Consider the following 23728-nt stretch of genomic DNA (forward strand, 5'->3'; position numbering starts at 1 on the left):
CATAAAACAATATGTGTACTACTGTTTCATGAGAAACTATTTGTTCTGTAGGCCTTCACCTGAAGTACAATTAAATAAATAAATACAGAAGCTATTATTGCTACAGCTTCACAGGAAAAGGCCATGGCTAGGCATGGGAAAGGTCTATCCTGCCGCCAGCTGATGCTCTGACTCGCTCCCAGTCTCTCCCTCGGCACCCAGTTTCATACCATTTACTGTTCGGTTGGGCTTTGAAAATTTGTAACCCCTAAGCACAAACTGGATCCAACTTACACAAGCACACATTAGAGCTAAGCTCCAAAGAGTACTGGACATCTGTAGTACTTGACATTCAAGGATTTGGCGAGATGTCAACATTTCAGGGAGCACTTCAAATGTTTTGGTTTGAGAGCTAATGCAGCTTTTCCCACTGGTCGACACCAGCAGCCCAGGCAGAAAGCAAGGTTTATTTCCCTCAGCATCAGATGTGACACCCAGTTGCTGATCCAGAGAACATGAGACGCTGGAAAAACGGGTAAGTCAGAAATGCCGAGCAGGGCAGAGGAGAGTTGAAGAATGTTTATGATTCCAATGTCAGATGGCGTTTTCTGCTCTTGACCCCCTTTTTTTTTTTTTTATGAATGGGTAGCAAATAACAGATTTACAGGTCAGATTTGACTTTTCCAAGTTCAAAGAATAAACTAAGTCCAGCTAACTTTTCCCAGTAAAAATTATTGGTTAATTTGGTGGGGCATGAATTTTTAAGTTGGGCTTTAGGAAAATTCGTTTTTAAAAGAAAATTGATATACCTATTGCTTTTAAGACATAAGACAGTAACGTATTATGTGAACACTGAGTCAAAAATCAGTATTTGATATGATAAAGTGCACTAATACGGCTGGGTTATGACATAATCCTCAAGTAAAGGGTGTCTGATAAAGAGCTGAAACACTGAAGAAAGAAAGAAAACAGGTTTTGTCTCACACAGGAGGCCACAACCTCACAAAAACTTTAAAACCAAACGTGAAATTCTTCACGTAAAGAAGCCCTTTAAGTCTTCTCTGAAACCCTAAATGTCGTGACTACCGGTGTCGACTTGACGGTGAGTCACAATTTATTTTCAAAAGAAAGAAACAGAAATTAAATAAGTCTCGTTGCTGATTTTTTTTTTTTTAAAATTAATGTCTTAGGTTTTGATTTTCATTTCCTTAATTATTAACCTCTGAATCCTTCCTCTGGAATTTTACAAATGTATAAATATCAAGCATTCATAGTGGTTTTTAGTTTTAATTTTTGGATGGTAAGGGCAATGGGCTCAAACATAGCAACAACTGTGAGGATGGCACAGGACTGGCCGTGCTTCGTTCTGTTGTACGTGGGGTCGCTATGAGTTGGAACCTACTCGATGGCAGCTAACGACAAGGACAAAGAAGATAACTTTTCAATCTTATTCTATTGTTTTGTTTTGTTAGAAACTGCACAGTAAATTCCATGAAACCCAGAGCAATGATTTTAAAAATCTGAACTTAGAATCCTGTACAGTTATATTTCCCAGCCCTCCTCCAAAAAAAAAAAAAATTTAAAAAAAACAGTCCCGTTATCTGGAGAAACTGTCAGCGCTGCAAGTAGAGGAAGGAAGAGGTTACCACAACAAGGCCCCCAGTGGAGAAATGTAAAATCACTAAACTTAATATTTTTATAAAGCTGTGTCTCTTTTCAACACATGACTAACTAAACAGAGAAACTACAGCTTCTTAAGTCCTCTAATTCATTTCTATATTTGTCAACTTTCCTGCCAGTTTCCCCATTTAAAGAAAGCATTCACTGGAGGAGGGGGAAATACATTTATACACACACACACACACGCACACACACGCACACACACACACACGCACACACACACATATATGTATGTAGATATATGTATGTATATATACACACACACATGCACATATATATGTGTGTACGTATGTCACTTAACATAATTAGAATGGACAGACTAGCACTGTCAAGTCCCCTTTCCTGACCAGCTGATTCGCCACACCTATTATAGGGTAGGATGCTTCATCACCTTTAGTGTGTTTTCAACACAAAACATTTCACAGGCTGCTAGCCATCAACACATGGCATCAAGACAGCCTGAGAAAGAAAATCCGGGGTAAAAGTTTGTTTTGAAAAACAGAACCAAGATCTAGGCTTGCTTACTTTTTGCCATATACTCTTTGGTATTTATATATATATATATACGTGGATATATTTATATACCATCATGTGTAATATTACTAATAATTTTTAAGTATATCAGCATTTACTATATGAAAATGCCATTTTTGTGGGCAAAAAGAGTCAAATATCAGCTATTTCATGAGTCAACATAATAAAAAAGAGACAACCTCAAAAGGCAGTCCCAAAAGTCAAGCAGAAGAGAGAAAACCACTGGTATTTTACATCATTTTTACATTACAGCAAGATCCGAGACTTCTAATTACCAATTCCGAGTACTGAACACTGTGAGTACAATCCTTCTCTACTTGCAGTCTTTGCACAGATACTGTCATCTCCCTGGGTGTTTGCAGCAGTCAGGTTCCACTGGCAAGGCCTTCTAGCACTGTCTTTCAACAATTAGGAAACAGGTCCAGAGGGGGTCACTGACTTGAGCAAGATGACACAGCTAAAAACGTCCAAGAATTAGGCTTGAAGTCGTCTGGCTTCAAATCCAGCCCTTTCACCTGCCCCTCCTTGCCTCTGACCTAAGAAGAGGAAAGGAAGAAAAAAAAAAAACCAAACCGACTGCCTACGAGTCGATTCCAACTCATAGCGACCCTATAGAACAGAGAAGAACTGCCCCACAGGGTTTCCAAGGAGCGCCTGGTGGATTCGAACTGCTGACCTTTCGGTTAGCAACCTAACTCTTAACCACTGCGCCACCAGGGTTTCCCAAGGAGAGGAAAGTGCCCAGTAAAACATGAAATTTATACATAAACACCAACTGGAAACGAGAGCTTGCAGGGCTGATCTGCTCCTTAGCTGGCTGTTTACACAACAATGGCAAAAATCACGTCGTATAAAACAGTCAATATTATTGGGACTCAGATTTTTATAGAGGCAATCTGGCATGTGGAAACAGCAGGGGCTTTGCACATCATCACCTGAATATGAATCTGCCATGACCTTGAGTTACATTTTTTTTGTAGGGTTTTTCTTTTTCTCTTTAGCCTCTATGACTCTCCTCTGTCCGATCACCTGTAAAAACCCATGAGAATGCCATCACCGGAAAAAGCTGCTGAGATTCTGAATGAGAGATGCTAGTACATGGCACACAGAAGCAAGTACTCGGTTAAAATGGGACTCCCTTTCTATCCCTGCAAATAACGTAGTAAGTTAGAGGTAGCACTAAACCAAAAAAAAAAACCAAATCCGTTGCCATTGAGTCGATTCCAACTCATAGCAGCCCTATAGGGCAGAGCAGAACTGCCCCATAGGGTTTCCAAGAAGTGGCTGGTGGATTTGAACAGCCAACCTTTTGGTTAGCAGTTGAGCTCTTAACTGCCACGCCACCAGGGCTCCAAAGGTAGTACCAGAAAGGGTAAAATCCCACCTGAAATTGCTTGGGTTAGAATCTGAGACTCAGGGAACCAAAACAGAAATGACAAGAATGAGTGGAAATGGAAGTTCTTTCCACTTTACCTTCTATCCCTCCCAAAGGAAACTGGCCATGTTGCCAGGTCATGGAGTGCCTCCAGGCACAAGTTACCTACACTTTAAACATGCAGGTCACTCCTTTCTGTCCAGGACGATGGGCCAGACAGCTAGGAGGCCTGGAATTCTGGGTCTGGGCCAGACATGGGAGAAAGACATGAGGGTTTTTATGACCTCGATTCACTTGTTTCGTGGCTAGGTAGGTAAACTGAACAACTAAACCATCTTCCAAAAAAACTCAGAAGAAAATGAAGTGAAAGGCATCTGATCTGGATGTAAGGGTCTCCTTTTTTTGGTATTTATGGACAGTTCAGTTCACATATCACTACATCAAGGCTGAAATGTTAAAACAAACAAGCTAACAAAAAAATCATATTAGAAAATATAAGTAAAAATATTTTAGGCAGGAATTCTCAATTTTTTGGTCTCAGGATCCCTTTCACTTTTAAAAATTACTGAGGATGCCAAAGAATTTTTGTTTGTGTGAGTTACATCTCTCAATATTTACCATATTAGAAATTAAAACTACAAAATGTATAAAAAATATTTATTTTTAATTCATTAAAAATATAACCTGTTAACATAAACATAGGTTTATGAAAAATTACTATATTTTCAAAAAAACTGAGTTAGAACTAAGTGACATTATTCTAAATTTTTGCGGATCTCTTTAGTACTGGCCTAACAGAAGACAGCTGCATTCTCATAGCCACTTCTGCGTTCCATGTGCTGTAAAGGTTGTTTTGGTTAGTGTATACTGAAGAAAATTCAGTCTCACACAGATGTATGACAGTGAAAGAAGAAGAGTATTTTAATAGCTTCGTGGATTCTCTTCTTTGATACCACACCGAAACTCAGAAAGTGGTGGTTCTTAAAGGTTGGTTGCAATGTGGAATCGAAAATCATTAACAGTGAATAATTCATACTTTGCTACGTTAAAATTCTTTGATCTTGATCTTTGAATGGATCTTTTACCTATGCTTGATGCTGTAACATCAAAGCATTGGTCAGTTGGAGAATTTGTGTTCATGCAGACCTTAGAAGTATAGACAATTTTCATTATACAATGTCAAAAGAAAATATTCATTAATATTGCCACTGAGCTCAGTCTAAGTAATGAGAAGCTGTCAAGCTCACAGTGGCACATACAAGTTTTCCAAAATTTTAATGTTTGTTTGAAAGCTTCAATTTTATCATTGTCAACAAATACTGCTATTTGTTTTCCATGAAGTAAATGCTCAGTTCATTCATTTTTGAGAAAATGTCTGCCAAATACTCAAGTCTGAATAATTACTGTTTGTGTGCCATTCTTGCAAGTTAAAATGGTGAGCCATGAAAAAATTATCTAGTTCAACTCATAACTCAAAAAATAATAATAATAATAGCACGAGTGTTTTTCCTCTAGGCAACCATCATGTGATAAGCACTTTATGCAAAATTCCCATTTTGTCGCACAAAATATCAAAGAGACACATACTTAAGTATCGAGGATTAATAAAATTAATGATTTTTACTGCTTCATCGAGGACATTCTTAAGTGAAACTACCTTTTGTTGTTGTTTTACAAACTAAGACTGCAGAGCAGGAAAGCACAGTGACTGGAGGACAGGTTGGCACACCGCCTTGACTTACTAAGTCATCAGAAGTTGGTTTTATCAATCCTGGTTTTTGTACCATCAGCTCAAATGTTTGCATAATGAAAAAAGGAAAACATCATCTCAGTATTATTATGAAAATGAGTTTGAACTCATGGACCCCTGAAAGGGTCTCAGGAACCCCCAGGATGCTGTGGACCACATTTTGAGAACCACTGTTGTAGACTTTAGGATAAAAAATTTTTCTTAAGATACAAAAAACACTGATTAGAAAAGGAAAAAAAGAATACTTTTATTGTATTAAATTTAATAACTTCTGCTTTCTAAAAGATACCTTTAAAAGTAAAAAGACAAGCTACAATTGGGAGATGCTATTCATAACATATACAACCTACAGAGAAAGTATCAATAATATTCAAAGAATTCCTACAATTCAAAAAGAACAACAATAAAAACCAATAAGAAAAATGGGCAAAAGACATGATTAGATATTTCATAGAAATGACCGATCATCCTATGAAGAGATGCCCATTTGCATTAATGCCCATGGAAATGCAAATCAAGACCATAAGAAAATAATACTTCACAAGCAAGAATTTTTAAATCTGCAAAAAAGTGTTAGAATTTTCCATAGGATCCTGACACACTATTGGTAGGAGTATAAATTGGTTGCAACCACTCTGGAAAATAATGTGGCATTATTTCCTAAGTTTAATATTCATATACAGTATAACTCAGCTATTTCACTCTTAGGTTTATATTAGAAAACTCTTTCACATGTTCATCAAGAGACAATAATGATATACATCAACGCATGTTTTGAAAGGGTGAAAACCGGAAAATATCCCAAATGCAGGAAAATGAATGAATGAACTGTAGTATGGAGTATTATAAAGTCATCAAAACAAAGTAATTATGTTGTTGTTGTTAGGTGCCATCCAGTAGGTTCCAGCTCAGCAACCCTATGTAAAACAGAACGAAACACTGCCCCGTCCTGCGCCATCCTCACAATCCTTGCTATGTTTGAGCCCATTGTTGCAGCCACTGTGTCAATCCATCTCATTGAGGATCTTCCTCCTTTTCACTGACCATCTACTTTATCAAGCATGACGTTCTTCTACAGGGACTGGTCCCTCCTGATAACATATTCAAAGTACATGAGACGACGTCTTGCCATCCTCGCTCGTAAGGAACCTTCTGGCTGTATGTCTTCCAAGCCAGATTTGTTTGTTCTTCTGGCAGTCCATGGTATATTCAATGTTCTTCATCAACACGCTAATTCAAAGCATCAATTCTTCTTCAGTCTTCGTTATTCATTGTCCAGCTTTCACATGCATATGAGGTGAACAAAAATACCATGGCTTGAGTCAGGTGCACCTTAGTCCTCAAAGCGACATCTTTGCTTTTTAACACTTTGTCTTAGTTATCTAGTGCTGTTTTAACAGAAATATAAAAAATGGATGGCTTTAGCAAGAGAAATTTATTCTCTAGTAGGACAGAAGTTCAAATTCAGGGTGCCAGGTCTAGCTTTCTCTGTCACCTTGGGGGAAGGTCCTTGTCATCAGTCTTCCCTGGTCAAGGAGCTTCTCAACGCAGGAGTGCCAGGTCCAAAGGACGCGCTATTCTCCTGGCTCTTGTTTCTTGGTGGTATAAGGTCCCCACGTCTCTCTGCTCCCTTCTCTCTTTTATGTCTCAAAAGAGATTGACTTAAAACACAACCTAATCTTGTAGATTGAGTCCTGCCTCATTAACATAACTACTACCAATCCCTCCTCATTAACATCATAGAGGTAGGATTTACAACACGTAGGAAAATCACATCAGATGACAAAATGGTGGACAATCACACAATACTGGGAATCATGGCCCAGCCAAGTTGACACACATCTTGGAGGGATGAAATTCAATCCCTGACACACTTTAAAGAGGTCTTTTGCAGCAGATTTGCCCAATGCAATACACTGTTGGATTTCTGGACTTCTGCTTCCGTGGGTGTTGACTGCAGATCCTAGTAAAATGAAATCCTTGACAACTTCAATCTTTACTCCATTTATCATGATGTTGCTTATTGGTCCAGTTGTGAGGATTTTTGTTTTCTTTATGTCAAGGTGTAAACCATACTGAAGGCTGTAGTCGTAGATCTTCATCAGTAAGTGCTTCAAGTCCTCTTTGCTTTCAGCAAGCAGGACTGTGTCATCTGCGTATCGTAGGTTGTAAATGAATCTTCCTCCAATTCGGATGTTGAGTTCTTCATATAGTCCAGTTTCTCAGATTATTTGCTCAGCATACAGATTGAATAAGTATGGTGAAAGGATACAACTCCGATGCCCACTTTTCCTGATTTTAAACCACGCAGTATCACTTTGTTCTGTTTGAATGACTGTCTCTTGGTCTTTGTACAGGTTCCTCATGAGTACAATCAAGCGTTTTGGAATTCCCATTCATTACAATATTATCCATAACTTGTTATGATCCACAAATTCAAATACCTTTGCATAGTCAATAAAACACAGGTAAACGTCTTTCTGGTATTCTCTGCTCGCAGTCAAGATTCAACTAACATCAGCAATGATATCCTCTTCTGAATTCAGCTTGAATTTCTGGCAGTTTGTCGATGTACTGCAGCAACCGTTTCTGAATCATCTTCAGCAAAATTTCACTTGTGTACAATATTAATGACATTGTTAGATAATTTCTGCATTCTGTTGGATCACCTTTCTTTGGAACGGGCAGAAATATGGATCTCTTCCAGTCAGTTGGCCAGGTAGCTATTTTCCAAATTCCTTGGCATAGATGAGTGAGCAGCTCCAGTGCTGCATCCGTTTGTTGAACATCTCAATAGGTATTCTGTCAATTCCTGGAGCTGTGTTTTTCAATAACGCCTTCAGTAGCTTGGACTTCTTCCTGCAATACATTGGTTCTTGATCATATGCTACCCCCTGAAATGGCTGAATGTCAGCCATTTCTTTTTGGTACAGTGACTCTGTGTATTTCTCCCATCTTCTTTTGATGCTTCCTGCGTTGTTCAATATTTTGCCTAAACAATCCTTCAATACTGCAACTCGAGGCTTGAATTTTTTTCTTCAGTTCTTTCAGCTTGAGAAATGCTGAGCATGTTTTTAAAGTTTTTCATTTTATAACTCCAGGTCTTTGCACATGTCATTATGATACTTTGCTTTGTCTTCCTGAGTTGCCCTTTGAAATCTTCTGTTCAGCTCCTTTACTTCATCATTTCCTCCGTCTGCTTTAGCTGCTCTACTTTCAAGAGCAAGTTTCAGAGATTCTTCTGACATTTCAGTCTTTTCTTTCTTTCCTGTCTTTTTAATGACCTTTTGCTTTCTTCATGTATGATGTACTTGATATCATTCCACAACTCGACTGGTCTTTGGTCATTAGTGTTCAATGCGTCAAATGTACGCTTGAGATGGTCTCTAAACTCAGCTGGGATATACTCTAGGTCATACTGGCTCTTACGGACTTGTTTCAGTTTTATTCAGCTTCAACTAGAACTTGCACATGAGTAATTGATGGTCTGTTCCACAGTCAGCCCCCGGCCTTGCTCTGACTGACGATACTGAGCTCCTCCATCCTCTCTTTTTACAGATGACAATTTGATAAATCTTAGCCATAAATATATGTATATATTAGATATACATGTATATCTAATACAGTCGTAAGTATACATATACATGTACATGTGTATACATGTATGTATACTTATATGTATGTGTGTTTATATTAATTAAATTCCATTTAATTAGAGTCTTTATAAACTAAGGCCCAAAAGGATACCTTCAGGTTTACAAAAAGAAAATAAAGACTTCATGCACACTTCCAGGAACACGCATAGATGTAGCAAAACTATAAAACAGGAAAGCAAGGGAATGAAAGACGTGGGACTCAGTTTCCATCCAATGAGGATAACCAGGGAGACAGCCTGGGGTGACGGGAAATAGCACCGTTAGTTAGATGTAGTTTATTATCGTCAGGGTCATGGCTTTTGTTTTGATTGATGGGCTCAATGAAGATTATTAACATTATTAAAAATAAAAATAACACATTTTTTAAAAGCTAACCATGCATGAATCAATGATAAAACTGTGTCGTGAATCAAGGATTATGATTAATCCACTTTCATGCACCAACGATTAAAAAAGGTATCTATACATTTTAACCTTGTGCACATACGAAGTGGCAATTCAGAACAGAATAAATTTCAAAAGCCTAAACCCGTTGCCATCAAGTCAATTCCGACCCATAGCAACCCTACAGGACAGAGCAGAAGTGCCCCATAGTGTTTCCAAGGAGTGGCTGGTGGATTCGAACTGCGACCTTTTGGTTAGCAGCTGAGCTCTTAACCACTGTGCCACCAGGGCCCCAGATTTCAAAAACCTGGAGTTCCTGAAAAGACTCCTCACTGGACAGTTAAGGAAATCAAGTCCTTAAAAGTTGTACGGACAAATTCGTTCATAAATTCAGTAAGTATTCAGTGAGCTTCTACTATACGCCAGGAACAGTTCTGGGTCCTGATCTTTTAACAATGAACAAGGAAAATAAGGTCCGGTTCTCACAAAGCTTACATTTAAGCGCTGAGTATGTAGGAACGGGGAGGAGATGTAAATAAGCTGAAAAATAAATAATAATGAAAAGAGATACAAAGGAAATAAAACCAGGTGTGAAGCTGGAGAGTGTTGGGTAGGGCGTGGCTGTGTGAGAAGGTGTGAACTGAGAAGGCCTCTCTGAGATGGTGACATTTTAACAGAATCCAGCATGAGGCAGCCACCCAAAGACACCAGAGAAAATCCCAGACAGAGTTCAGCACCTCCGCCCACATGAGTTTATCTTTACATCTTAAAATCAGACTTTGGTGCCACCTGTAGTAACTGTGAAGTTCACCCAGGAATTCCCACTGCCCCTCTGGAGTAATTAGCAAAACTCAGTTGGTAATCCTTGCAGGACCCTGCTGATGGCCCCCACCAATTTACAAGGGACCAGACACCTTTCATGACTTATTGGGATAGAGAAAAAAACACATACCTGCTCAGAGCTCGGCCAAACACTGGATAACAGTGAAAAAGCTCCTGTGGATAACTAGGCAGTTAAGCTTTTGCTCTTTATTTTCAGTTTTTGTTCCACTGGATCAATACCTAAGTGACTTGTTGAAGTAACCTCACCTTGTCTGTATCCCCCACCCCTCACAAACAAACACACCTGTACTTTTTCCACAAGTGAATCATGGCAGTGACATTCAAGAGACAGAAGACAGCTCACTAGCGCTTTTGCCATGGCAGGTTGGATAGATTCAAATTGGTGGGCCCTGGCTGAGGAACTCAGGAGCATAATTAAAATCATCCTGATGTTACTTCTGCTGGCTTAGAGCCAGTTACCTTCTGGAGCTTCTCAGCACAGGGATCCCGGGTCCAAAAGACACGCTGGCCCCTCGGAATAGGCTCTGTTTTAAGCCTATCAGGATGGCAAACTGACCGATCCCTTTGGTGGGCCACAATTACCCTGTCTGCACCTGTCCCATCCAGTAAGGGTAGGAGTTACAAGCCCATGGTGAAAAAGGCCACACAAAAGCCATCCACTGCACCGCAGGGAAACCAACGTGAAGGAGGCTAGACTCTACAGTCATTGAGGACATGGGAGAGGTGGATCCCAGTCATAGGTGTTCTGGCTATTATCTCTGGGGAACTGCTCAAGTCACTAAGCTCTCTTAAATCTGCTTTCTTCCGGTGTAAAATAAGGATGTTTTAGGTCATTCATCAAAAATGTATATAGCATCTACTATGAACCATTTTGGAGCCCTGGCGGCACAGTGGTTAAGAGGTCAGGCTGCTAGCCAAAAGGCTGGCAGTTCAAATCCACCAGCCGCTCCTTGGAAACACTACAGGGTGGTTTACTCTGTCCTATAAGGTCGCTATGAGTCGCGAGCGAGCGACTCGACAGCAATGGGCTTTGTTTTTTATAAACATTTGCTGGGCTAGATGGAAATACAAAGCTCTCTCTCTTCATACAGTGGAGACAAGCTACTAAAATCAAATGCTTTCAACAGGAAACAGTATCCCCCATGGTTAAGGCTTTAGAACTGCACTGACCTAAATCCAAATCTCATACTAGTTGCAACAACTTGGACTATTTATTCACATTCTCTAGTTTGGTTTCCTCTACTAAACAATGAGATCACTTCTCTCTTGTCCGGACTGCGAGTGCATAGCTGTAGTTCATTCATTTTTACCATTGCCTAAAACTTCACTGGATAAATAATGGTCTTTTGCACCGATGTTCCTATCAATAGTCATCTCAGCTATTTCCATATTTTTGCTATTACAAACGGTGCTACTATAAACATTCTTATACACGTTTCCTGGTATGCAACAGGAGCCCTGGTGGCGCAGTGTTTGAGGGCCCTCAGATGCTAACCAAAAGGTCAGCAGTTTCAACCTACCCGCCGCTCCACAGGAGAAAGATGTGGCAGTCTGCTTCCATAAAGATTACAGCCTTGGAAACCCTATGGGGCAGTTCTGCTCTGTCCTACAGGGTCACTATGAGCCGGAATCGACTCCACGGCAGTGGGTTCGGTTCTGGGCGGAGGAAGGAGGACAGAACTGGGGTAGCGTGGAGGGAGGCACAAACTTCTGGTGGGACTCCACTCTTCAGCTGGTGCTGTGTTCCTTCTGCTGTACTTTACTTACGTCACATGAATTATTGTGAAGGGATCACATATTAGAAAGGAGAAATATTTTTAAAAGCTATCAGCACCACCCACGTCTGCTGCAGGTTCAAGTTCCCAAGGAATGGTAGTGATTGCTGTAAAATGTGATGAGAATGATAATATATAGATATAAGGCACAGTGGTCGCTCAAGCTGGGGCAATATAACTAACTCGGCCTGTGGGACAGCGTTTCATTGCAGAGGTGAGCAGCCTGGCCCCTCAACATCTGAGGCTGTCAGTGACCCAGAACTGGTGAATCTGGAGGTACACAGAGAGAAGGGGAAGGAAATGAAGCTGCCAGAGTACCAGAACCACCAGACTCTAAGCTCCGAGAGAACAGAGACGATGTGGGTGTGTCGCTGTCTTATCCTACCACCAAGTACATCGCCTGAAGCATATTCCCAAAAGAATGTCTGATAGATGAAATGGGGGGGAAATAAAAAAACAGATGCCGTTGAATCAACTCTGACTCACGGTGACCCATGTGTGTCAAGAGCAGAACTGTGCTCCATAAGGTTTTCAATAGCTGATTTTTCAGAAGTAGATTGCCAGGCCTTTCTTCCAAGGTACCTCTGGGTGGACTCCAACCTCCAATCTTTCAGTTAGTAGCTGAGCACATTAACTGTTTGTGCCACCCGGAGACTCCGGAGTGAAGGAAAAAAAATTGTTTTATAGATGATGAAAAGTCATGGAAGAGTATTAAAAAATGTTTGAAACAAAGATGACTTTGGCTTAGAAAAGCAGATAAAAGGAGAAAAGAAGGTGGTCAAAAATAGAACAAGAAATACCAATTTCAGAGGTAGTCAGAGGAGCCCCAGAAAGTGACAGAGAAAGAAAGGCAAGAAAGTTAGTAGGCAAGTCTAGGAGACTTCAGTTACGCGTTTACTGTGTGTCAGGCACTGAGCAAACATACATACCAAACATATACTAATGCATATATATAACACATCTGTATAGATGTATATATCATGTATTATGTAGGTATGCGTGCATATTTGGCTCTAATACATATCAGCCAACATGTGCATACACACACACAGATATATATACACGTACATGTACTTTTGTTCCATTTACCGAACCATTTTGAAAATAAGCAAGTACTTCTGAAGAATAAGAATATTCTCCTGCTTAATCACATCATTCTCATACCTAAGAAAATGTACACTAATTCAGCAGTATCATCTAATATTGTCTGTATCTGGATTTCCACAACTGTCCAGTACAATTTCTATAACTCTATCACCCCTATCAACACCCATCACAGTTCACTCGTTATTTCTTCGGCCTCTTTCAATCTAGGCCTACCCTCCTCCCACCTCATCATTTTTAATTGTCATGACATTGATTCTTTAAAACAATCCAGACCTGTCGTTTTGTAGAATGCGGCATGTTCTCAATTGTCAGATTGTTTGCCCGTGGCTGGCAAGATACTGCACAGGTGTGGTGTGTACTTCCAGCTGCACCACCTCAGCAGGCCGGAAGTGTCAGCTCCTCCGTTTTCGGTAAGTCTGATCGTTTAGGGATCACCAGATACCCCCACCGAAAAGGTACATTGTTTCTTTATTATTCAAAGTGATCTGGAAGTAATGCCTTCAAACTACAACCTTTCACCCGGTGGGTTTTCGCAGCCACTGAGGACTGTTGCCTAGTCAGCTACCACCAGAGGATGGCCAAACAGTGGCTCTCTAATTCTATCGTTCCTTCTGCATTTACGAGCTGGGACACTTCTGTAAAGAGCTTCCTCTCGTTCTCATCCTCCGATTTTCGCATCCCCACTTTTAATATGACTAAAAACTCCTGAATTAGGTTGGTTTTTCGATGTATCTTCATTCTTTTTGATGACAAAGTTGTCTCAAATTTGGGAAGATCTTCACAAGCCAGCTCCAGTGTCTTTTCTTTTTTTTTTTTTTTTTAACATATCTGAGCACTTCTTGTTTCCTGCCCACAAGATGTCTCAACGCAGCTTAACACTTTCCATGTGCCTTATGTGAAACCAGTCACTTCTCCTAAGAGCCCTGCTTCCTTTTATTGGGTCTTGGTACCAACAAACAAGATGAGCTCATTGATGCTGAGGTATCACGACTTCCCCATCTGAAGAGCACTTTTATTTTTCATTTTGTAAGGAAGAAAGGGCTTGGGGAAATTTATAGCTAACAGTATTGACTTACAGACCCACAGGGTTTTTTTTTTACTCTGTATTCTCTAAGGACTTGAGCAGGTTTATAAAAGAGAAGTAGCCTCTCCACAGAGAGAAATGAAGATACAAACGAGTAAGGCAATAATTTACAGAGAATGATCAGAAGGAAACAGAGGCTGCATCAAATGTAGAGTAAAACAAAACCAGCCCTTGTGTGTTTTACAAGGTCCAACGAAGCCATGTGTTTGAAACTGTAGTGCAGGTACAAATGGAAGAAGGGCTGGTTATTAGCAGAATATTTCAGGTACAGACATTATATCTGAGGCAATGAGATGGCACTGAATAGCTTCTGTGGGCCAAGAAGACAGCAGACTCTTCCTATAGTATATTTGACTGACTCCTATTGAAATCTGTTGTAAAGCAGAAACAATTATAAATGGAACGGACTAAAAAGGACACATACATTCAACAATGGGTCCCAAACTGTGGGCCCAGGAAAGATCTTTGATTTCATATATACCCTGCGCACCGTCTTTAAGCTGCATAAAAATGCACCTCTCACATTTAAGCCCTAATCTTTTTTAAAATGAATATAGTTGCTGCTGTGTTTAATACAAATTCATTTGAATTGCCCAATTCATAGTGTTTTACTGAATTAATTTATTTTATTAAAATCTGAGGTTACTGATCCCTCCAACTGGTAGATAATGCCCAAAATGTTAGATTAAAAGTGTATAAGGATCACTTCTATGCAATATTTCCACGCTCACTTAAAAGTCCTAGATTTTTTTTTTTTTTTCCCATTTGGCTAGCTAAGCCTGAACCTTGAACAAACATGCAGGTGGTTGATATTTAACTACCTAGTTAAAGCAGTCACTTTCTCAGAAATGGAAATGTTTCCCATCCGCACAGCAAAGGGATAGCCATTAATGCTCTAAGCCCCGAGTTGGCGATCTGAGTACCACTTGCCTAATTGGCAGATGCAAACAAAATCTCAATAGGCAAAAAGAGGTCAGAGGTTCATTTCCTTGCCTGGCCCAGGGAATAGAGCCACGTACTCCAAAACAATGCTGCAAAAGGACAGGCTGGAAGAATGTCAGGAATCCAGGGGGGTGAACCTAATTCTACACAGAGAACAAAACCATGTCCCCAAACTCTGAGGACAGGAGTTACTCCTGGCTCTGCGCCATCTCAGCAAAGACCCAGGTTTGCGTGGATTGCTGGATGACAGCAGGAAGCACTCTGGGCTCCACTCCACTCCCCACAGCTGCTGCCACTTCCTGTGGTGAGAGCAGACGGGCCATCAGATGCAAAGCCTCCCCCGACCCTCCTCCTCCACGCAAGCACTGCAGCCAGAAAGAACCCAGGAGGCTGGTGAACTCTGCAAAGGTCGACTGTGCCTCCTACAGCCCTGCATTTCACGGCAGAAGAACAGAACATCAACTTAAAAGTGGAGAAGGAGGAGAAACGGTGTGGAAGCCCGGCCCAGGGGAAGTACCTGGAGGCATTTCTGAGTCACACCCTGTACCCCCAGTGTTCCCACCACTGAGTCACACACTGCCCAGGCACCAGGCATTTGATTCTTACAGGTACAGGTACGCAGAGAGAGCTACGAGGTTTTACCCGTACTGTACCCCTACCGCACCCGATGCCGTCAAGTCGATTCCGACTCATAGCGACCCTATAGGACAAAATAGAACTGCGCCATAGAGTTTCCAAGGAGCAGTTGGTGGATTCCAACTGCCGACCTTTTGGTTAGCAGCTGAGCTCTTAACCACTGCGCCACCAGAGCTCCTTATGAGGTTTTAGAGATGTAAAAATTGCTACATGGTGGTTACTAGGGGTTGGGGGGAGGGAAGGGAGTCTTAGTTTAGGGGACAAGGGGTTTCTGTTAATGGTGGTAGAATAATCTGGAAACAGATGTTGGTGATGGCTGTACAATGTGATGAACAGAACCAATGTCACTGACTGTGTCTGCAAAACATGTTGAATTGGCAAATGTTTTCTTGCAGATATTTTTACCATAATTGAACAATTAAAAAAAAAAACAAAAACTGATACACAGAAGCAGTTAGTAACTATCCACTATCACAGCTGTTTAAGAAATTGAGCCACGTTTCCACGAAAGGTCGGCTGGCACTTTCATGCTCTGAATCACTACGCTATACTAATTCGCTCACCGTTCCAAAAGAACTATAAACAAAACCCACTTCCCATTCCTAGACCTTAGCATATGGATTACTTATTGCAGATAAGTTACTGAATATACAGTTAGAGTTTGGCACCAAGAAGACAGTTACTGAACTCTCTTCCTGCGTTAAAACGACATCAAACGCACTTCTCATTAAGGGGCTAACCATTAAGTGGTTCTCAATTTGGGAACATGTGTACATGTCTGGAGACATTTCTGGTTGCCACAAATCTGCGGTGCTACTGGCACCTAGTGGACAGAGGCAGGGATACAGCCCCTCGCCCCACGATGCACATACAGCCCCACAACAATCAGACCACCTCAAAAACTGCCGCAAGTGTCAAGGTTGAGAAGCCCTGGGCTATTACGAAGCTCTAAGTGAATAACTGCTGCAAACCCACTCTGACTATCCACTTGTTGTTCCTGGAACAGAGGCTAGTGACGAGGGGTCATTTTTATGGCCCCAAAAGTGTGGTGTACAGATTGCCAGACCACCCAGTCTGAGGGTCACACGGTGTCTGCCCCCAGCTGACTCTCCTCCAGTAGCTCCCACGCCCGCCGGCACCGTCATGAGACAGCGGAGGGACACCCACGGACTTGGCATGCCAGGCTCGTGCTTTGCCATGAGTTCTGCTGAAAGTTTTCTGAGGGAAGAGGCTGCAATTAAAAAGTACTGACTAGGTTGAGGCATTTCAGTTAATTACCCAAACTAACCCTCCCACCCCCATAATGGCAGGTCATCAACAGTTAGCTCTATGAATTTTAGAGTCTGTGCATAGAAAGGCCCCAGGGAAGGTCCAGTGGTTAAGACGGAGCCGTGTCCCTACTCTGGCAGAAGAGGCAGTCCTTAGGGATCCGCAAGCCAGCCTCAGAAGAGTATACAGTTGTTTCTAACGTGATAACTAATCAGTCCATGGCACTAATTACCATGGCACTCCCCCATGTCTGTCGCTGACCTAGGTTCTAACAAAAAGTCAAGTCAATGGCCATGGAGGCCAGGAATCAGGAGGACAGAAAAGGGAGGCTTGGCCTAATCAAAAGCTCATGTCTATATATGAAGGCACCATGAGGCGGAGTCAACTCCAGGGCCACTGGTTCTGGTTCTGGTTCTTGCCCGAAAACTGGCCGAAGGTGAGAAGCAGCAGCGAGCAGAGTCCTCCTCCCACCACGGGTCCCAGGCATCAGAGTCACCACCGTCTGCGGATTAAATGTTCCTTCTTTTAATCACCATTATGAACAGTCCAATTGTTTATCTCTCCTTGGACGTTAGTCCAGGAAACAGAAAACCAAAAAAAACAAAGAAAATCTGTTGCCGTCAAGTCAATTCCAATTCATAGTAACTCTATAGGACAGAGTAGAACTACCCACAGGGTTTCCAAGGAGCGCCTGGTGGATTCGAACTGCTAATCTTGTGGTGAGCAGCCGAGCTCTTAACCACGGTGCCACCAAGGCTCCAGGAGACAGAAAGCTGAGTCAAAATCAAAGTCAGAAAGGACACAGTAACTTTAAACACTTTCGGAAACTGGCAAATAAAAAGGAGGTCCTCTATGCTGTGGTATCTGAAGGACCTGCAGGCATACACAGCTTGCAGAACTTTACAATTCATTAAAAAGGAAAAAAAAAAAATGGCATACACACAGGAACGAAATACTGGCTAAGTGACTCCCAAAGGTGAGGCTCCAGCAAAACATGGACGAGCACGTGTACCTGCTTCACACAAAACATTTCCCCACCGAGTAAAGGCTTGACATTAAACAGACCCAAGTCTGAGTACTGGTATGACCATGAATTAGCTGCCCTGGCCACCTTTAAGGAGTTACTTCACCATCTAAAGCACCAGTTTCTTCATCTGTAAAACTGCAGTAATAGTAACTCATTGGCAAGGCTCTATCAAGTTACCCAAGAGTTTGGGTAATCTATGTTGCCCAGCTGTGCAGCCATCTCCTGCTTCTTGGTGCCTTAGCCTGCCACCTCTCTCTGCCCCAAACTCCCTCTTCTCCCCTTTTTTGCCTGACTGAAGTCCACTCATTTGTCAACCTGCATTATCACATGCTCCAAGAAGGCCACCTAGATACCACCATTCCTGAAGCTGGCTTAAGTGCTTGCTCTATTCCTATGCCTCCTCCCTCAATGATGGCCCCTTGTCACATCCTGAGGCACTACTCTGTTCAACCTTCCCCTAGACTGGGAACTTCCTGAGCACTCTCTGTGGCTGACATGTCTTCACAGTATCTAGCATTATAACTTCTATGATTATTATCTCCTTTCCTTCAATTATTTCCATAACACTCTACAATGATCTTTGGAAACGCGCCCTTTATTTAAAAAAAAGGAAAACAAAGAGTTTGTTACACTATTATATGTTACGAAAGAACTCTAGTCTATGGAATGCAGTTTAAAGATGACATAACGCCAACAAATGCCTTGTATCATGTGGCACTGCCGTAATTCAACTTTGTTTTTACTCTGGAAATAAAAGTTCACTGTAATGTTTTTTTTCATTCTCATTGTTAAATTATTTTAAAAAAAAAAGAAAATGTGAAATACAATTTAGTCCTCATTATTTATTTGCAAATCCTGCAACATCGGGTTGTAATTAATTTCTTGGAAGTTTCCGTTAAATGTCATATTGCTTCTCTTGTTACCATACTGACTTGTTTTTTTCTATTTATAAATGTATTTGGATGGGCAGTAAAACAAAATGTCTTAAAAGTTTTAAATAGAGAAAATGTGATTTACACAGTTGCCTATAAAAAGTGCTCTATGTTATCCCAGCAATTCACATCATAAGCTTCACTCTTATTGTTGTATGCAATTTTCACTATCATGCAAAATAAGCTTAGGTAAATAAAACTAACAGATCACCTGAGAGAATTACGCAATTAATGTGAAAATGACTGATGTTTGCAATGTGTCTTCCTTTGGTTTACAATCAATTTTAAAGCTACGCCTATATAAAATTTCTGTATAAAGGTATATTTCTTTTTTATGAGTTTATGGCTATGAAAACACCAGTTATGTTGTTACAGCTGGCTGTTTTTATCAGTCTATCACAATTTCCTTTACGCAGAAGTATTCTGATTAGGAGTGGTTATTGACTGTAACTACACAATCAAACTTGTTCGTATGGTTAAAAAAAAAAAAATCTGATATGGGGATTTGTGAGCAAATGAACAAAAGGTCTGGGCAGAGAACGATGAGAGGGAAACAGGAGTCATAGGGCTACAATATACCTTTGGAGACGATTTTAACAAGGGGAAATCAATCACATCAAATGCTACAGAGAGGTCAGAGAGTAGGAAAAGTGAGAAAAAGACAGTGAACTTAGAAATTAGGTCACCAGAGACCTGTGAGAAGTGAGGCAAGCATGGAGCATTAAATGTTCAGGGCAATGAAGGAAGATAAGAGGCGCCCATTCTTCTAGGTGAAGGAGAAAATGAGATTCCCACCGGCTGAGACTGGAGAGGGTGTAGGTCAGAAAGAGAGCAGTAGGGAGAGCACAGCAGGGGGGATGTAGCTACCATGGGAATCTGATAGGCAGCCAAGTAGAAGGGTTTCTGTGGAGCCAGGGGGATAGTCAGCTGCAGGGAAAGAATAGTAACAACTTCTGTGAGATCAACTGGAACCCTTATAATGACTTCCTCCCTGCCAGGTCTGTGATCTAGAAGCAGGAGGCGCTGTTTATCTAGCTTTAAGGAGTCCCTGGGGGGTGCAAACAGTTAACACACCGGGCTGCTAACTGAAAGGCTGGCGGTTCTAGTCCGCCCTGAGGCACCTAGGAAGAAAGGCCTGGTGATCTACTTCTAAAAAAAACAGCAATTGAAAGCCCTGTAGAGCACAGTTCTGCTCATGACACACGTGGGGTCGCTATGAGTCAGAATCGAATTCACAGCAACTGGTGTTTTAAAGGAGTCACAATTTTGGAGGCCAAAATTCAGAGTGCCAAAAGTTGTAAAATATCCAAGCAGTCATGGAATAAGAAAGCCAGAAGACTGATGATGGGCTTAGAATTAAATAATAATATTAAATAGTATGAAATGTTTTTAAAACATAAAATGTATTATAAAATACCTAAATATAAACTACTATAAAATATGACTAGATGACTGAAAAAGCAGCATGCACATACATCCCCTTCCTGCCAACCCTTTCTAACTGCTCCAGAAATCAGCTAGGGTAACGTATATATAGTACGCATGCACGCACGCACGCACGCGCGCACACACACACACACACAAAAGAGTTACACATCAGGGCGAAGGAGACAGAAACAGTAAGAAGAAAATGGCTTTAGTACGTTTAGAGATGTACACAATGATTACATCTATCTTCTTTTCTTTATTGAGATAAGAATCATCTAGAATACAAATATTTTATCATCTACCAAAAGGTCTGCGGCACCCTGGATTAAAGCTTTAAAGCTTTTGATGTCTGGACTAGGAGGAGGAAGGAGGAAATATCAGGACTGTCGCTTTAAAAGAAATGAACAAAGAAAGAGAATGAAAACGCTCATCAGAGGCAGGAGCATGGTGCATGTAAAAGCAATGCATTCTTCACGGGCATTTTTATTTCTAAGTATGAAATATTTTAAACGCGCCCAAACATAAGTGCAGAAACTACCGTTGGTAATACCAGTGCACCAGTTCACCCGATGTTAATAACTCAGGCATATGTGATTCAGATTTTTAAAAAAAATAATCGCAGATAAAGCTCAAGGTCAACTGTCCTGGATTATGCACTTATTATTCCACAGACAGAACTTGGCCTCTTTGTTTTATTTCTAAAGAGAATCTCATGACCTTTTAGGAATATTCTAGGTACCTGTTGCTGTCGAATCGATTCCGACTTGTAGCGACCTTATAGGATAGAGTAGAACTGCCTCATAGGATTTCCAAGGCTGTAAATCTTTACAGAAACAGATTGCCACATCTTCCTCCCATGAAGCAGCTGGTGGGTTCGAACTACTAACTTTTCGATTAGCAGCCAAGTGTTTAACCACTGTGCCACCAGGGCTCCTATTCTAAGTATACATAAGATATTCTTTATCGTGTTTTCTTCAGTCGGTTTTTATAAAATATCTATTTATATTCCCAAAAGACCACAAAGATGGGATGATAGTGATGAAATCTGTAATGAATAAACTCAGAAAAGATCCCAGAATTCAGGGCTACCTGGAATGTAACTTTTTCTTGCTGGAGTCTCAACTACAGTAAAGTAAAACAAGATGTTCACCCTCCTCACCAAATATTTATTAAATGCCTCCGGGGTACAGTGTCAATAAAAAAAAATCACACTATTCAAAAAGTGGCTCATGGACCAGCAACAGCCACATCATGCCCAATCCACACCTGCAGAATCTGAGTCTTTAACAAGATCCCCAAGTGATGTGTACATACGTTAAAGTTTGAGAAGCTCTGTCTTAAAGAATTTGGGAAGGGGACAACCTATACAGAGGTAGAACCCAATCCAACAACCATTCTACCATCCTTGTGCTTTCCCATTGGGTGGCACATCCCTCTGGCGTTATCTCTGTAAAGTCCGCTCATCAGTCTCATTAGACCTGTGGTTTTCAACTGGGAGGGGTTTTGTCCCCTCTCTAGGGGATATTTGGCAATGTAATTTTTGATTATCGTAACCTAAGCTGGGTCACTGTTACTGGCACCTAGTAAGTAGAGCTCAGGGATGCTGGTAAACATCCTACATTGCAAAGAATGGCTTCTCACGACAAAGAATTATCTGGCCCAACATGTCAACAGTACCAAGCAAAATGCCGAATAAGACCTATGACTTCCTAGCTAAAATAACTGTTATCCAACTTCAGTAATTTAATGAACTGATTTGAGCAACCACATCCATGGTGGAAAAAGCACTAAACCCAAACTCAAAAAAAATCACGTCCAACACCCCACCCCTAAGCAAGGAGTTTATGTTTCTCACAAAAGTTAGTAACCAAATCAACAATCCATCAACAATGACAACCAAGACCAGCTAAGGTAAAATAAACAAGATGCGCACATTGAAATATCTCCCAATCATACATGCTGAATAAAAAGTAAATTCATTGCTACCTGTAAACTCATTGTCCATACCTCTTCAATAAAAACAGTCTGGTGCTCATTTAGCTTAATGAATTCTTCATTTTTCTCCTGTCACCTAGGATCTTGAAGTGAAGACATGCTTTGGCCATTTCAAGATGCCAAGTACTCACTGGGCTAAACAACTTCACTGAGAGGAGACGTCGTATCGCACATGAACTTTCAAAAGGTAATTCAAACAAAAAAACCTCAAGCATTATCAAGGGTTTTTTAACTTCATCAAAATGCCAGGAAGAAATCATTTTCTTCTTCAGAGAAAAGGAGAATCACAGCACACCAGTAGGATGGTGGAAGCTGGTCCATGTAAGAGAAAAACGGGTTACTGTGCACAATTAAACAGAAGAGAAGTAATGAGCTCAAAGCCAACTAATCACGTTTTTACTAGGATGAATGTATTTCTGGGGTGAGCACTGCTGTACAAGCCTTTAGCAACTAAATTCTGCCCAAAGAGAGAGCCCATAGGTTATACGTAATACTGTACAGCTTGGGGAGCCCTGGTGGCGCAGTGGTTAACAGCTTGGTTGCTAACCAAAAGGATGGCAGTTCAAATCCACCAGCCGCTCTTTAGAAACCCTATGGGGCAGTTATACTCTGTCCTATGGGGTCACTATGAGTCAAAACCAACTTGACAGCAATGGTTTGGTTTCGGTTTTTTTGGTACAACTTGGAAACACCTACCGCAGCACAACTCTAAGATCGTAAGTTGCAACAAGGCACAAGGGTACTCATTATCTAGATCAGAATGAATCTCTGGCCTTGATATTCAAGCCATGCAATCTGGACTGGCCAAATTTCACATGCTCAATAGCCATACACTAGTGGCTACCACTGTCCATACAGATTAGACAGTGCGGATCTAGAAGGGATTCAGAGAAGCATTTTATGCTATTTTGATCACGTTTATTTTTGTATATTTTCTAATTTATAAAAATGATGCAAATCAGAAAAAAATCACAGAAAAGCACCATTTTGAAAAGTCACCCATAATTCCATACCAAAAATACCAATTAACGCTTGGATGGGTACACCTGCAAGACATAGTCCCATGCCCAAACTACATAGGGTTGACTTCTCAAAAAGCAAGGTCTGTGTCAATCCATGAAATACAACGGCTCTTTAAAAATATGTGTAAACACTTGGACTCATTTTTATAAATCCATAAAAATTGATCATCTAGGAGAAAGAAAAAAATATCTCCTAGAACTTTGGAGTTTTACGGGAAATCATTCACCGTTTTAGGGAAATGCTGGTCTCCATGTTACCTAAAAGCACTCAGACTGCCCTGCTTCTCTAATTTTTCTGCCTTGTCATCTG

At 40.9% G+C, this 23728-nt stretch overlaps 1 protein-coding gene across 1 annotated transcript in view; it reads right to left on the reverse strand.

Annotated features, from left to right (window-relative positions):
* MED12L (mediator complex subunit 12L) overlaps positions 1-23728 on the reverse strand; it is a 359000-nt gene that overhangs the window by 189571 nt on the left and 145701 nt on the right. The window lies entirely within an intron of this gene.

Source organism: Trichechus manatus, unplaced genomic scaffold (genome assembly GCF_000243295.1).
Source record: "Trichechus manatus latirostris isolate Lorelei unplaced genomic scaffold, TriManLat1.0 scaffold00062, whole genome shotgun sequence".
NCBI classification, from domain to species: Eukaryota; Metazoa; Chordata; class Mammalia; order Sirenia; family Trichechidae; genus Trichechus; species Trichechus manatus.